Here is a 17,605-nt window from a genome sequence, read left to right as displayed (position 1 = left end):
AATTCTTTATTTATCTCGTTTATTGCTCTCGCTAGAGTCAGAATCGCGACCCTCTCGACGAGACGACATTAGGGTTGTTCTTGAACAAAGACGACAGAGTTTGGGGCTGAGCAACTTGAAGATTCTGTTACCTTTTTTTTAAGTGTATTTAAATGTATCTCGCTGTAATTCCATGTATTTCATTGTATTCATTGTCTTTTCCCCCCATTGTATTTCAATGTATCCCGCTGTATTTCATGTATTTTATTGTATTCACTGTCTCGTTGTATTCCATGAATGTATTCATATGTTTTTTAATTAATATAATTTATGTATTCATATATATATATATATATATATATATATATATATATATATATATATATATATGTATTCAAATGTATCTGCAATATTCATATGGTTTTTGCACTATAGATGAATCTCGTATTTTATTGGTTGAAAATTCACCATATTTCGCGTCAAATACAGATTATGGGTGATGTAATTGAGTTAGTTGAGTTATATTAGAAGTCTATTATGTTAATTGATTCACTTTCCGTTCAAAAATAGCTGAATAGACCATGAATTGCGCTATTTACGTTACTGTATTCACAAATAAGTATCGTGAATACAATAATTGTCTAGCTGTAATCCCCTGTTTCACGCCGAGTTTTGTTACTGTATTCATAAATACAATAGCTTAAATAGATCGAATACACTCTAAAAAATCTAAAAATATAGCTATAGAAAATAATATGGTAAATGATAACTACAACTAACTAATAACCACTAAACAATAGTGGTTTGTGAAAATTTCTCTTAAAATTTCCCTTTTCAATGTAGTTATAAACAGATTATACACTTATAAAGTCACAGATATTCTCCTGGAGTGGATTAAGTGTATTCAATTAAAATAGTTAATACAGACAATGGATATCATGAAAGCAACTTACAGTTCTACCAAAGACTAACATGTAAAACAAAACAAAACAAAACAAAAAAGAAAGAAACTTTAAATGGTAATACTTCTCGGTAGTTTCAGTTTTAAGTACACTGTAGTTGCATTTGATACCACTGCTTAATATCTGAATCCCATTATTATAACAGTACAAAGAAATAAGCATCAACTTGAAACCAAGGTTCCTACTTGCTCAAGTTTATACATGACTTATACAAATTGCAGTTGATTGATTATTTAAGTAAACGAGCTAGGTCAGGGTCATCTAAGCTGACATCCAACCATCCGTTTAAGCGCATGTATTCTATGTAATGATCAGGTGGCTTTACAGCACGAGGGTTTCTTGGAGTGAAGCCATAAATTCTCTCGAGATCCCGAGCAAGCCATCGAGCATATGCTTGATCTATAGGAGGGACAATCTTCAAAAGCACCTCATCTCTCTCCGGTTTCGCTGCCTTATTTCCCATGAGTCGTCAACTTCAAGAACCTGATGGCTGATGCAAACAAGAGAATGTACTGAGACAAAAAGGTGCTCTGTGTATCGAAGTTACACGCATTACAAATAAACAGTACTTTGGAAGTTTTAACAAACATTAAAGGAAAAGGATAAGGCATCTCAACAAAGCTGAAGACACCAAACAATGAACATCTAAACATCCCAAAGGAGCTGTCTCAACACTTTCAAGAGCAGTATAGAAAGTCAATACCAACTTTCTTTTTCTTAACGTAAGAAATATAGGGCTTAAAGGACAAAAATGCTTAAATTTTACAACCCTTGAAAACTAACCCTGTTCAGAGATTGTGCAAAAGTGCAAGACAATGCGCATAGATTTCTCTAAGCAGGATAATTGACCGATACGAATCGTGACCATGTGACAACAGTCACTCTATTATACTTTCAGCAATCAGCACTTTTCTACTGGCTATGTTGCAATGACTTTTGAAGAACAACTAGCTCATGCATATACAACACTCAATCTAACAGACCAATTGCGTAAAACGAAGAGCTTAGATAGGTTACCAAAATACCATCTTGGATTGGTTGGCGGTCAATTGGTTCCTGTATATACCGTTCACTAAAATCTGAGTCACTTCACAGCTAATGGGCAGTTGGGCACCGGTTGCATAGTTCAGAGAATTCGTTAAAGTTTTAAAGTTTTGCTGTGGAGTAAATATACATGCAATTTTTCATTATACAGTCTTCTTCCACCCCCACCCAAATTTTATCTAAAAAATTGGAGTTCTTCAAGTGACGTCATTCTTTATAATCTGTCGCAGAATTATTGAAATGTTTCTTTATAATCTGATCGCTGTTGCAAGTTGAGGAACATGCAAATGGACTAAAAAATAACATGCCAAAAAATCCAAAAGGGGTGACAAACAAATATTAAGTAACAATTTGACAAGAACCAGAAGATAGAGTTTCCCATCTTCATTAAATAATATGAAAACACATGCAAAGAAATACCATATAAGGTATTTAAGATGATTGGCCATGGCCAATAAGGCTTCAAGTGACTGCACTATTCTGTCCCGCTCAATCTAACAAATGCAAACACAATCAATGTTAGGACTCAGGAGTTGTTCAAAACACACTTATTAGAGCTTTCATTAGTATGAACCCACAGATTCAAAAGATGTAAGCCACAAAAAGCTTCTTAGACCAACAAATTCTCCAATTGCATCATTTTCCCTAGTTTAGACGTATCTACTCTTTTAGAATTGTCAATAATGCTATTTAATTTCCAATTCAGGACTTTCTTTTCTTTTTCTCTTGACTAAAACATTCCATACTTATAAGGTTTTATGTATCCATGACACAAAGGCTTATCACTAAACTTACACTAGTAAAAAGGGGTACCAGACTCGGGGATAATCCAAGCATCCAAAAAGGACTGCTGTCGAATCTGATGTCACAATATCAATAACAAGCTGAAAGTATCTCGGAAGTTTAAAAGAAGGGTAACAAGCTGTATGATGAAAGAGCTTAGAGAAAAATGTACTAATTAAGCTGTAACTAGCGTCCGTTCAAACTACAGAATGTATACTATTCTGAACTCTCTTTGAAGTTGTAACTATGTAATACCATCTCAGCAGCTCCTTGGTGCACATTCAAGAGTTGGTTTAGGATGTGCGAAAAAGTACAAACTACGAGAATAGGAAAGAGAAGAGCATAGAACTAGTAATCGGACAACATTCTCACCATACCAATAATCTTATAACCAATTAAAAACTACCTCTGATCATCATTAACACAAAACATAAAAATAGATTCTTGATAGTGAGTCCTTGAAAAGTCTGCTTATGAAAAGGCATTGTTCGGTAATGACTAAAATCATTTTTCCGCAACTAGTTATACAAAATGTCAAAACTGTTCACCTCAAAGTGGTAGGATGGGAAATGTTGGAAAAATATTGGTTATGGAGAATAAGATTTAGCTTAAGGCGTGCCAAGGACACTGTCCTTAAGGATATTTCGTCCACACCATAATGAATAAAATTAGACGTATCCCCGGGATTCAACAAGCTCTTCCAGTTATTAAACTGGGAACAGAACTAGCAGAAAATTCTACAAAGAAACCCAACGAATAGGAGGAAGAAGAAGATTTAGAAGGTTGTGTTAGAAAGTGTGTCTTAAGCTCTCCAAAGACCATGTTTATCTAGGTGTTGCTCCAACGGCTAGTTAACGGCTAGTAACAATTAGTTTGACTCTAATTAAATGTAAAATAATTTACTAAATAATAAGTATATGTAAATAATACTTCAAAGAGAAAAGATTTTCCAAACCAAGATGGACATTACCTTTTGAGATATCACTAATTTTCCAAGAAGAACTCATTATTTGGTATTTGGTTACCAAAATTTTTATTCAAGGAAAACACTTACCATCGGAAAGGTATGAGAGAAGTCATTTTCCTTCTATAACTATTTCAATTCTTGCTTTATATCACTTGCTCCAACCAAAACTTAAGACATTATTATCAATTTCTAATACCCAATAATTTTATAAAATTCCATCCAATCTGCAAAAGTTATCATCAATCTTTAATAAATATTTTTTTGAAAGATATTTTTCACTCACCAAACAAACACCGAAAAGAAGTGAACTAGACTACTATTTTCATGGAAAACATTTTCCTTTATACCAAACAATCCTAAATTAAAAAAAAAAAATACTAGCTTTATCCCTCATTACAACTCTCTATATTCCAATCTATATCTCTTGCTCTTACTAATACACATTAATTTCACTCATTGCTTTTCAAGATTACACCAAACACCAGCTACCTCAATTGACTGCAATTCACAAACTCAATATGCAAAAAACTGGTGATAAGGGCATTCTTCAATGATAATAATGGACTTTAGTGTGTTCATTAAAGATTGCAGTCATCTAAAATTAAACTCCAGTTTCAATCGCCAAATCAGATATAGTAGCACAATTCGTCGAAAAACATACTGCGGCTCTTAGACACAAAATTGGGAACTGAATTTTTGGAAATTACAAGAGAGAGCAGTGTATAGCGAAGGAACAAGATCAAAATTAAAAATATCAGAAGGCAGAGAGAGAAAAGCCAAAATAAACTCACCTCTAGATGAAGAAAAAAACAGAATGGCAAAATCCTCTAGAAAGCGAACCGAGCAATGCCTGCCACAATTTTGTTTGAAGTGTTTTCAGGTCCGAGTCAGTTTCCGGGTCGGATCTCAACCTCTTTCTTTTCATTCTTTTCTTCTTCTTGGATTACTAGTATCTATAAACTGCGTTGCACGTTAATAATGATATATAATGGTTTAAATATTTATTTATACGAAGGAACAATAAAATTTAATTAATAAGAGAAATTTTATATGTGTATAATACTACATCAATCATCTAAATACCGAAAAATATTGTTACATTAACATAATATGTGAATTCAAAATAAAAGAATATCATCAGAACTTACATAAATGATCAACTTTAGTCATGTATTGTAATTTAAAGGTATCTAATATAATGGTATCTTACCGAACACTTCTTTATAGATGATATTTTTTTGTATATGTTTCCTTATAATGCTTTGGTTATTCTGCCATAGCTAGAACTTTTGTTGTCGATATTGATATATCTCTTGAAAGTACAACATATAATTATTCGTGTAAAAAAATATATTATGGTAAATATAGTCTAATATTTAGGATGTTTGTCTTTGTGCTTTATTTATTATAACACAAAACATAAATATACTAAAAATTATTTTCACACAAATTTAGAAGGATATTCTCTAGTTTTGGAAGATGAAAGTTGAATTCGAGGATAAACATATACTTAGAAGCACATTGACCAGTATCATAAGTTCTGCACGTATGGCGTTATTGTCAAAACTTCTATACACCGTATGTGTACTATTACATAAGTTATTCAACGAATTTAAGTTTTCAGTAGCATGACGATGTGATGACCCAAAAAGTCATCTCGTGTTTTAGAACCCAATTCACGGTTTCGAGGCCTTCAAAACCTCATCTTACTTTTTCTCGATTTGCATGCGCAGTCCGGGCGCGCTTCCAGAAAGCTTTTATGTGAAAATTTGAGAAAATGATAATTTTTGCCTTTAAAAGTGATTTTAGTTGACTTCGATCAATATTTTGAGTGAACGGACCCGAACCCATATTTTGACGGTCTCAGAGTGTCCATAGTAAAATATGGGACTTGGGCGTATGCCCGAAATCGAGTTCCGAGGTCCCTAGCCCGAGTAATGAATTTTTGTTAAAAATTGTTAAACTGAAAATCTAAGAATTTAAAGAAATTGAATAATGCTTGATCATGTTGGTATCGGCCCCATATTTTGATTTCAGAGCCCGGTACAAGTTTAATATAACATTTAAGTCATGTCTATAAAATTTGGTTAGAAACGGGACTTATTTGATGTGATTCGGACGTCCGATTGTGAAAATAGGAATTTCAAATGTTCTTAAGGATTTCATGTGTTTTGGTATTAAATCCATAGTTTTAGATGTTATTTTGGAGATTTGATCGCACGAGCAAATTCATATGATGTTTTAAGACTTGTGTGCATGATTGGTTTGGAGCCCGGGGGCTTGGTGAGTTTTGGATAGGCTACAGAGTGTTTTGGAACTTAGGAAAATTTGTTGGTATGACTGAACCTATTGCAGGCCTCTAATCTCACAATTGCGAGATCAGGCATCGCAATTGCGAACCCTGCAGGTTCTGGTTTTGCGAGGCTTTTATCGCAATTGCGATCATAAGCTGGGCCATGCAGTCTTCGTAATTGCGAAGACTTCTTCGCATTTGCGAAGTAAATATGGTAAGGGCAGTGATCGCAAATGCAATCACTTTATCGGATTTACGGAGGTTCCTATTCGCATTTGCGAACATACCTTCACAATTGCGAAGGCAATAGAAGTGTAGGGAACTTCGCATTTGCGATGGTTCTTTGCATTCTCAGGTCGCAAATACGACATCTGCAGCTGTGTAAAAGGGATTTAGACGGAATTTTTGATTCATTTCCCAAATTTTCAAAACCTAAACTTCAAGAGACAATTTTCCAAAGGCTAGTTCTTCCCGAAATCATAGGAAGAGTGTAAAACACGAAGGCTGATGCCGTGCAATGTATTGTGAGTGAGTGATAATGCACGGAGGGTGATGCCGTGCCATATTCTGTGAGTGATAATGCACGAAGTGTGATGCCGTGCCATGCTATGAAAGAGTTAATGCACGAAGGGTGATGTCGTGCCATATTATGAGAGAGTTAATACACGAAGGGTGATGCCGTGCAGTTTCTACTATTTTCTTATGGTGAGAATGAGAGTAAAAGCACGAAGGGTGATGTCGTGTACTTGTTGCTATATAATTACTTTCGTTGGTGCAAAGCATGATATTTACTACGTTCCTTTACTGTACTATTGTCAGGATTTGATATTCCCCTCAGCATGTTTTTCCCTTTACCGTATTATCTGTTACATTTTCGTTTGTTGTTATTTTCTCGTATATGATTTAACTACACAGGTTCATGTTATTGTCGTGTCCTAGCCTCGTCACTATTTCGCCGAGGTTAGGCTCGGCACTTACCAGTACACAGGGTCGGTTATACTGATACTGCACTCTGCACTTTTGGTGCAAATTTCGGTATCAGACCTCGTTGATCAGAGTTGGGTTGCTGCCTTCAGTCCATCAGGAGACTCAAGGTAGATCTGCCGGCGTTCGCAGACCCTGAAGTCCCCTTCCGTTTATCTTAGTTTTCCATGTTTTCTTTCATTTCGAGAACAAATGTATTTCTTTAAACCAGTATTTGTAGTAACTTTGAGAAGTTTGTGGATTGTGACACCAAATTTAGGGTAGTCGTGTAATAGTGTTTAGTCTATTATAGATTTCCGCGCTTCTTACTTTGTATTGGTTTAAATTATTGTTATTTATTGTTTTGAATAGTGATTAGCGTGTTAGATTTGTGCCTGTTGGCTTGACTATCATTCTAAGGTTAGGCGCATCACGATCCCGATAGTGAAAAATCTGGGTCGTGACAAGTTGGTATCAGAGCACTAGGTTGCCTAGGTCTCACAATTCACGAAAAAGCTAGGTAGAGTCTAAGGGATCGGTACAGAGACGTCTATGCTTATCCCCTAGAGGCAACAGAATTTAGGAACAACTTCAATTCTATTCTTCTTTGTCGTGCGATTTGATTTGTCAATGCTAATTGAACTTTCTACTCTGGTTCTTTCGTAGATGGCGAGAACATGTACCACTTCATCAGCTGACCAGCAGCCCGAGCCCCCAGCAGCAGCTCCTAGGAGGGGTAGAGGACGAGGCCATGCCAGAGGCTGAGGCAAGGGCAGGGCTCAACCCAGAGCTCGAGCAACAGCACCAGTGGTAGAGACTCAGGTAGAGTTTGATGAGGAGGCTCCAGCTCAGGCCATTCCAGCAGGACCAACTCAGGTCCCGGAGGGGTTCATAGCCACCCTAGTGCTTCAGGATGTTTTGGTCCATCTAGTAGGCCTTATGGAGAGTGTAGCTCAGATTGGCACATTTCCTGTGGCACCAACCATCTATCAGGCTGGGGGAGGAGCACAAACTTTCGCTAGCCACACTCCGGAGTAGTTGGCTTCTTAGTTTCAGACTCCGGCAGCTTAGCCAGTTGGAGTAGTTCAGCCAACTATTGCGACACAGGCTGCTGGTGGATCGGTCATGTCTTCTGAGTCTTTGTTGAGGTTGGACAAGTTCATCAAGCTTTTCTCGGTTCATTACAGTGGGGCAGCTTCTGAGGACTCACAAGATTATATTGACCGCTGCCATGAGGTGTTATGGAACATGAGGATAGTGGAGACCAATGAGGTCGACTTTACTGTATTATAGGTAATAGGGTCCGCCAAGAGATGGTGAATGATTTTGTGTTGACTAGACCAGCTGGGTCGCCTGCCTTGATTTGGGACTAGTTCTCTCCACTATTTCTCGAGAAGTGCCTTCTGGTTACTCAAAGAGAGGACTATCATAGGCGGTTCGATCATCTTCTGCAGGGTTCTATGACCGCCACTCAGTATAAGACTAGGTTTGTTGATTTGGCCCGTCATGCTCTTCTTATACTTCCTACCTAAAGAGAGAGGGTGAGGAGGTTTATTGAGGGACTCACTCAGCCTATCAGATTACATATGGATAAGGATACAAGGAGCGAAATTTCTTTCCAGGATGCGGCCAACGTGGCCAGGCAAGTTGAGATGATTTTAGCTTAGGGGAATGGTCAGGGGTCTGACAAGAGGCCTCGTCATTTTGGTAGGTTCAGTGATGCCTCGTCTGGAGGCATGGATTTTTTGGTAGAGGACATCCTTCCAGGACGTTTCATTCAGCACTTCAGGCTTCTTACGGTGCTTCAGGTGGCCGTGGCTCTCATATGCAGTATTCTAATCAGCTACCCTGGAGTGCACCACCAGCTCCTATCAGTGCACCTCCGCTCTAGAGTTTTCAGGGTGGTTACCCAGGACGTCAAGGTCAGTTTCAAGGTTAGTAGTCTCAGTAGTTGAGGTCTTGTTATACTTGTGGCGATCCGAGGCACATTGCTAGGTATTGCCCTCGAGCATCGAGCAATTCTCAGTATCAGGATTCTCATGCCATAGTTCCAGCACAGGTGTTCCACTGCCCGCTCAGTCAAGTAGAGGTAGGGGTCAGACATCTAGAGGTCGAGGTCGAGGTATTAGAGGTGGAGGCCAGCCAGCAGGAGGCCATCCTAGGGATGCAGTTTAGAGTGGTGGGCCCCAACCCCAATGTTATGCTTTCCCAGCCAGGCCTGAGGTCGAGGCATCCGATGCCGTTATCATAGGTATGGTTTCAGTTTGTAGTAGGGATGCCTTAGTATTATTTGACCTGGGATCTACTTATTCATATGTATCATCTTACTTTGCTTCATATTTGGTTATGCCTCGTGATTCTTTGAGTACTCCCATGTATGTGTCTACACCGATGAGTGATTCTATTGTTGTAGATCGTATTTATCTCTTGTGTATGGTTATTATTGGTGGTCTTGAGACTAGCGTAGATCTCCTACTTATCGATATAGTTGACTTCGATGTTATTTTGGGGATGGATTGGCTGTCACCTTATCATGCTGTATTGAACTGTTATGCTAAGACCGTGACCTTAGCTTTGCCGGGGTTGCCTCGATTGGAGTGGAGAGGGACTCCTGGTCATTCTACCAGCAGGGTTATTTCCTATATGAAGGCTCGGCATATGGTCGAGAAGGGGTGTTTAGCTTATTTGGCTTATATTCGTGATTCCAGTGCGGAGGTTCCTTCCATGGATTCCGTACTAGTTGTTCGTGAGTTTCCAGAAGTATTTCCTGCAGACCTACCAAGCCCGACAAGGATATTGACTTTTGCATTGATTTGGCTCCGGGCACTCAGTCCATTTCTATTCCGCCATACCGTATGACCCCGTCAGAGTTGAAATAATTAAATGAGCGATTGCAAGATTTGCTTGATAAGGACTTTATCAGGCCTAGTGTCTCACCTTGGGGTGCGCCAAGGTTGTTTGTAAAGAAAAAATATGGATCGATGAGGATGTGTAGATTATCGGCAGTTGAACAAAGTAACTATTAAGAACAAGTATCCACTGCCGAGGATTGATGATTTATTTGATCAGCTTCAGGGTGCCAAGGGTGTTTTCAAAGATTGATTTGAGGTATGGCTACCATCTGTTGAGGATTAGGGCATCTAATGTCCCTAAGATAGTTTTTCAAACTCGGTATGGGCATTACGAGTTTCTAGTGATGTCATTTGGGTTGACAAATGCCCCAGCAACATTTATGGTTTTGATGAACCAAGTGTTCAAGCCCTATTTGGATTCCTTCGTGATTGTTTTTATTGATGATATCTTGATCTACTCCTGCAACCGAGAGGAGCATGAGCAGCATCTTCGGATCGTTCTTCAAACTCTAAGAGACAACTAATTATATGCTAAGTTTTCAAAATTTGAGTTTTGGTTGAGTTTAGTTGCATTCTTGGGTCATGTTATATCAGCAGAGGGTATTCAGGTGGATCTTAAGAAGATTGAGGTAGTCAAGGACTGGCCCAAACCCACATCAGCTATAAAAATCCGGAGTTTCTTGGGCTTGGCGGGTTATTACCGTCGGTTTGTGGATGGGTTTCATCTATAACAACCCCGATGACCAGGTTAACCCAAAAGGGTGGCCAGTTTAGGTGGTCGGACGAGTGTGAGGCGATCTTTCAGAAGCTCAAGACCGTTTTAACTACGACGTCGGTGTTGGTGTTGCCCACAAGTTCAGGGCCATATACAGTATATTGTGACGCATCTCGTATTGGACTTGGTGCGGTATTGATACAGGGTGGCAAGTTATTGCATATGCTTCGCGGTAGTTGAAGATTCACGAGAAGAATTATCTAGTTCATGACTTGGAGCTAGTAGCCATTGTTCACGCACTGAAGATTTGGAGGCATTATCTATATGGCTTGTCGTGTGAGGTGTTCACAAATCATAGGAGTTTGCAGTACTTGTTCAAGCAAAATGAGCTCAATTTGAGGTAGATAAGGTGGTTGGAGCTATTAAAAAACTATGATATCACCATCTTGTATCACCTCGGGAAGGCCAATATGGTGGCCGATGTTTTAAGTAGGAAGTTAGCTAGTATAGACAGTCTTGCATAAATTCCAGTCGGTGAGAGACCGCTTGCCTTAGATGTTCAGGCTTTGGCCAATCAGTTTGTGAGGTTGGATATTTCTGAGCCCAGTCGTGTTCTAGCCTATACAGTCGCTTGGCCTTCCTTGTTTGAGCATATCAGGGAGCGACAATATGATGATCCTCATTTGCTTGTCCTTAGGGACATAGTGCGGCACGGAGATGCCAAGCAAGTTACAGTTGGAGATGATGGAGTTTTGAGGATACAGACCATATTTGTGTGTGCCTAATGTGGATGGGCTTCGTGAGTTGATTCTGGAGGAGGCTCACAGTTCCCGTATTCTATTCATCTGGGTGCCGCTAAGATGTATCAGGACCTGCAGCAACATTATTGGTGGAGGATGATGAAGAAGGATATTGTTGCATATGTAGCTCAGTGTTTGAATTGTCAGCAAGTAAAGTATGAGCATCAGAGACCTGGTGGTTTGCTTTAGAAGATTGAGATACCTAGTGGAAGTGGGAGCGTGTCACTTTGGACTTCGTTGTTGGACTCTCACGGACTCAGGGGAAGTTCGATGCAGTATGTGTTGTTGTGAATAGGCTGACCAAGTCAATGCATTTTATTCCTGTGGTAGTTTCCTATTCTTCGGAGTGGTTGTCAAAGATTTACATCCGTGAGATTGTTTGTCTTCATGGTGTGCCCGTGTCTATCATTTCTGAACGAGGTACGTAATTTACCTTGAATTTTTGGAGGGCAGTACAACGTGATTTAGGTACGTGGGTCGAGTGGAGCATAGCATTTCATCCTCAGGCGGACGAATAGTCCGAGCGTACTATTCAAATCTTGAAGGATATGCTCCGCATCTGTGTTATTGACTTTGGAAGGTCTTGGGATCAGTTCTTGCCATTAGCAGAATTTTCCTACAACAAAAGTTATCAGTCGAGCATCCAGATGGCTCCCTATGAGGCATTGTATGGTAGATGGTGTCGATCGCCGGTTGGATGGTTTGAGCCAGGGGAGGCTCAGTTATTGGGTACAAATTTAGTGCAGGATGCCTTGGATAAGGTTAAGATTATTCAGGATAGACTTCGTACAACTCAGTCGAGGCAAAAGAGTTTTGCCATCCGTAAGGTTCGTGATGTGGCATTCATGGTCGGGGAGAGAGTGTTGCTTTGGGTGTCACTCATGAAGGGTGTGATGCGGTTTGGGAAGAAGGGCATGTTAAGCCCTAGGTTCATCGAGCCTTTTGAGATCCTTGATCGAGTGAGAGAGGTGTCCTACAGACTTGCGTTGCTGTCATGACCCAAATTGCATTATAGGTCATGATGGCGCCCAACGCCGTTGTTAGGCAATCCAACCCTAATCAACTAGTGAGTTGTCATTTATTTTACCAATCAATCCCCAACATGTTCTTGACTTAAATTTAAAATAAGTGATAATTAACAATTCATAATAATAGATATACAACCCAAAAATGATAGTCTACTAATTATTTGCCAGGAACCAATATCACAAGTACTAGGGCAGCTAGTAGAATGTACAAAAGAATATAACTACCCTACTGCCTAGGATAGGATATACAGATATAACAAAAGAAAGAAGAGACTCTGACATGCTGCTGAACGGCTTAGAAGGGGCAGCTCACCATGAAGTCTCGATCAAGTATCAGGAGTGTGCGCCGGCTGGATAGCTAGATGTACCTACCTCAGATCCTGTACAGTTAAGTACAGAAATGTAGTTTGAGTATATAAATAATATGTACCCAGTAAGTATCCCGCCTAACCTCAAAAAACCACTAAATTGATTAATGTTGGCTTGCCTAACAACGGTGTTGGGCACTATCACGACCTGAAATGGAAATTGGGTTGTGACAACATGGTATCAGAGCACTAGGTTCACGTAGGTCTCAATTATGGGCATACCTGGTAGAGTCTTACGGATCAGTACAGATACGTCTGTACTTATCTTTGAGAGGCTATAAGGTGTTAGGAAACTACTCTTTATTCATCTCCTATCATACAGATGGATAGTATACTAAATCTCCTTCTTCTATTCTCTCACAGATGGTGAGGACGCATACGTCGGATGTTACAAACCCGGGAGGAGCTGCTCTCCATGTTGGTAGAGGCCGAGGCAGAGGACGGGGAAGGCACCGACTCAAGGTAGGGATAAGGGCATCCCAAAGTTGCCCTAGTAGCACCACTAGAGGATCCAGTGAAGGATCCTATCATGGACGAGCAGGGTGAGGTGCCTGTTCTACAGCCAGTCCCTGTAGATTTCATGATGGCACCGGGCTTTCAGGAGGTCATGGGCCGTATGTTGCGGTTCATGGACACTATGACTCAGGCTGGTTTATTTCTAGCAGACCCAGCCACATCTCAGGCGGGAAGGGGGGAGGGGGGAACAGACCCTTACTGCTCAGGCTCCTGAGCACTCAGCTATAGTATATCAAACTCCGGGTACACTACCCATGGGCGGGGCCCAGCCAGTTGCCGCAACAACACCTAAGCCTAGACTAGCTGCGGACGATGATCCACAGAAGTTACTAGACAGATGGACTAGGCTACACTCTCCTATTTTTGGGGGTGAGCGACATGAGGACCCCCAGGACTTCATTGACCAGTGTAGGGACATACTACACAACATGAGGATATTGGAGTCCTATGGAGTAGATTTCACTACCTTCCAGCTGAAGGGTAGGGCTCGTAGATAGCGGCAGTATTACCTTTTTGGCAGACCAGCAGGTTCTCCTCCCATGACTTGGAATCAGTTTACACAACTTCTATTGGACATGTATATTCCACCCTCTTAGAGGGAAGAGTTGCGGTGTCAGTTTGAGCAGTTCGAGCAGGGTTAGATGTTTGTGACCGATTATGAGGTGAGATTTTCTGAGTTGTCTCGCCATGCACTTATGATACTTCCTATGGACGCGAAGAGAGTGCAGAGATTTGTTGCGGGGTTACACCCCAATATTTGGGCTAGTATGGACATGAAGGTTGAGATGAGTACTGATTATCAGTTAGTGGTAGAGATTGCTCGGAGAATTGAGGGCTATCGCCAGAGGGGTAGAGAGCAAATGCAGCAGGATAAGAGGACCCGATTCTCGGGAGAGTTTAAAGATGCCCCGTCTAGGGGCATAGGTCAGTTTGGGAGAGGTCATCCTAGTAGGCCCACATATCCAGCACCACCACCACCTCCCCAGGATGCTCTAGCATGACCCAATTTCAGTGCTATGCTGGAGAGTTCTTATCGCCCACCAGTTCATCAGGGTCCCTCTAGTGCCTACTTTAGTGCCATGCTAGAGAGTTCGTACCGCCCACTAGCCATCTAGGGTTCTTCTAGTAGGTATTCAGGCCATTGGGGTCAGACTTCAAGACAACATTCTATGGCACCGCGGGGTTGTTATGAGTATGGGGATCTGGGTCACATGGAGAGATTTTGTCCCAGACTTCGGGGCAAGGCAGTACAGTTGGTCATAAGCCTATGATTACAACACCATCCGTGTAACCGCACAGAGGTGGAGGACATGCATGTAGGGGCCGTCCTAGAGGTGGAGGCCTACTAGGGGGAGGTCAACCAGCTATTGTTCAGCCAGGCGGAGGCTAGCTAGCCGGCGCTCCAGCTAGATTCTATGCTTTTCTGGCCAGACAAGATGTAGTGGCCTCAGATGCCATGATCACAAGTATTATTTCTGTATGCGGAAAGGATGCTTTGGTATTATTTGATCCAGGGTCTACCTATTCATATATGTCATCTCTGTTTGCTAATTTCCTGGATATTCCTCGTGAATCTTTGGGTACTCCTGTTTATGTATCCACTCCTATAGGCGATTCTGTAGTTGTGGATCGGATCTAGCGGTTCTGTATGGTTACATTCTATGGTTAGGAGACTAGAGCAAACCTCCTATTACTTGATATGATTGACTTTGAGGTCATCCCGGGCATGGATTGGTTATCCCTATATCACACCATCCTTGATTGTCATGCCAAAACTGTTACTTTATCGATGCTAGAATTGCCGAGATTAGAGTGGAAGGGTTCCTCTGTTAGTACGTCTAGTCTGGTTATCTCTTTCTTGAAGGCTCGACATATGGTTGAGAAGGGTTGTTTGGTGTATCTAGCATATGTTCGGGACACTACCGTAGAGTATTCGACGATTGATTCAGTGCCAGTAGTCCAGGAATTTGCCGATGTGTTTCCTTCTGACCTACCAGGCATTCCGCCAGATTGTGATATTGATTTCTGTATTGATTTGGCTCCAGGTACCCATCCTATATCTATCCCATTATACCGTATGGCTCCAAAAGAGTTAAATGAGCTGAAGGAGCAGCTTGAGGAGTTATTGGCAAAGGGGTTTGTCAGACCGAGTGTATCACCTTGGGGTGCGCCAGTGTTATTTATGAAGAAGAAAAATGGGAATATACGGACGTGCATTGATTACCGCCAGTTGAACAAAGTTACCATCAAGAACAAGTACCCGTTGCCGCGTATGGATGATTTGTTTGACCAGTTTCAGGGTGCCAGGGTATTTCTAAGATTGACTTGAGATTGGGGTACCACCGATTAAAGATACAAGACTCAAATGTTCTGAAGACTGCCTTCAGTACTAGATATGGCCATTATGAGTTTCTGGTGATGTCTTTTGGCTTGACTAATACCCTAACGGCATTTATGGATTTGATAAACCGGGTGTTCATGCCTTATATTAATTCCTTCATTATTGTCTTCATTGATGACATCTTGATTTACTTACGCAGTTGGGGGGAGCATGAGCAACATTTGAGAGTGGTGCTTCAGACATTGCGAGAACAGAAGCTATATACTAAGTTCTCTAAGTGTGAGTTTTGGCTTGAGTCAGTAGCATTCTTGGGACATGTTGTATCAGGAGAGAAGGTGGATCCCAAGAAGATTAAGGCAGTTCAAAGTTGGCCACGACCCATTTTGCTAACTAAGATCAGGAGTTTCGTGGGGTTAAAAGGTTATTATCGCCTGTTTGTGCAGGATTTTTCATCTATTGCAGCACATTTGACTAGATTGACCCAGAAGGGTGCTCTTTTCCGTTGGTTCGATGATTGTGAGGCAAGCTTTCAGAAGCTTAAAACAGATTTGACTACAACACCGGTTCTAGTATTGCCTTCTAGTTCGGGGATGTATACTGTGTATTGCGATGCTTCACGCGTTGGCTTGGGTTGTGTATTGATGCATGGGGGGGGGGGCGAGTTATTGCATATGCTTCACGTCAGCTGAAGATTCATGAGATGAATTACCCTGTGCACGATCTAGAGTTAGCAGCGATTATTCATGCTCTTAAGATCTGGAGGCATTACCTTTATGGGGTGTCATGTGAGGTTTACACTGATCATTGCAGCTTACAATATTTGTTCAAGAAAATCGAAGGATTATTACATCACCATTCTTTATCATCCGGGCAAGGCAAATGTGGTCGCGGATGCCTTAAGCAGGAAGACAGAGAGTATGGGTAGCATGGCATTCATTTCAGTAGAGGAGAGGCCGCTAGCTTTGGACATTCAGTCCTTGGCTAACAGACTTGTGAGGTTGGACATTTTAGAGCCCAACCGAGTTCTTGCATGTATTTTTGCCCAGTCTTCATTATTGGGACAGATCAAGGCTCGACAGTTTGATGATCTGCATTTGGCAGTTTTTAGAGAGACGACACTATAGGGTGGTGCTAAGAAGGTTTCTATTGGCAAGGATGGTACTCTGTGACTCTAGGGTCGCCTATGTGTTCCTAATGTCGATAGCTTGAGGGAGATGATTCTAGAGGAGGTACATAGTTCTCGGTACTCTATTCACCCAGGTGCTACAAAGATGTATGGTGACCTGAGATAACATTATTGGTGGCGACGGATGAAGAATGTAATGACCCGACCGGTCATTTTAAGCTCTAGTACGTTGTTCGGTAGTTTGAGTCCATGATCGACTTCACTTCAGGTATTATGAATTATACGCATGGTCGGAATTGAATTCCGGGAAGTTCGGAGTGGATTTGGAAAGAGAATTCTCATTTTGGAAGCTTTACGTTGAAAGAATTAACTAAGATTGGATTTTTGAGTAAACGACCTCAAAATCGGGATTTGGAGGTTCTAGCAGGTTCGTATGGTGATTTTGGACTTGGGTGTATGTCTGGATCGAGTTTTGGACGGTTCGGGAGCGTTTCAATGCCTATTGTGGAAGTTAGCATTTTGGAAGAATTTTATAAGTTTGGGTTAAAGTACCTTTCAATGTTATCGATGTCCGTTTGGGATTCCGAGTCTCAGAATAGCTCTATAACTGCACTTCTGAGAGCTTTGAGGCTATACAAAGGTTGCTATGATGCTCATGAACTATTATCGCGCAATATTGATATGATGGTAGGATACTTACCTATGTGTTGGGTAGGGAACGACTTGAAAGGAGGTATACTCAGTTCATTATTTAGAGATTCGGTATTTTATTTTTGGTAGAGGAATGACAATCAGACTATGAATGTTCAGGTTGGGTTGATGGAGTAATGAGACTCACTGTTTTCAAGTCTAGCGAAATTTTCATCTA

At 40.9% G+C, this 17,605-nt stretch overlaps 1 non-coding gene across 1 annotated transcript; it reads right to left on the bottom strand.

The window, feature by feature from the left end:
- Positions 1-981: 981 nt before the first annotated feature.
- On the bottom strand, positions 982-4,637 carry LOC104246254 (uncharacterized). Its single transcript, XR_011403616.1, has 2 exons — positions 4,527-4,637; positions 982-1,431 (listed from the first exon to the last, which is right to left on the bottom strand). It is a non-coding gene; the product is annotated as an uncharacterized protein (transcript).
- Between the last annotated feature and the right edge of the window lie 12,968 nt (positions 4,638-17,605).

Source organism: Nicotiana sylvestris, chromosome 11 (genome assembly GCF_000393655.2).
Source record: "Nicotiana sylvestris chromosome 11, ASM39365v2, whole genome shotgun sequence".
Taxonomy (NCBI): domain Eukaryota; kingdom Viridiplantae; phylum Streptophyta; class Magnoliopsida; order Solanales; family Solanaceae; genus Nicotiana; species Nicotiana sylvestris.
The sequence above is the reverse complement of the archived record's forward strand: the minus strand, read 5'-3'. Positions and strand labels throughout refer to the sequence as shown.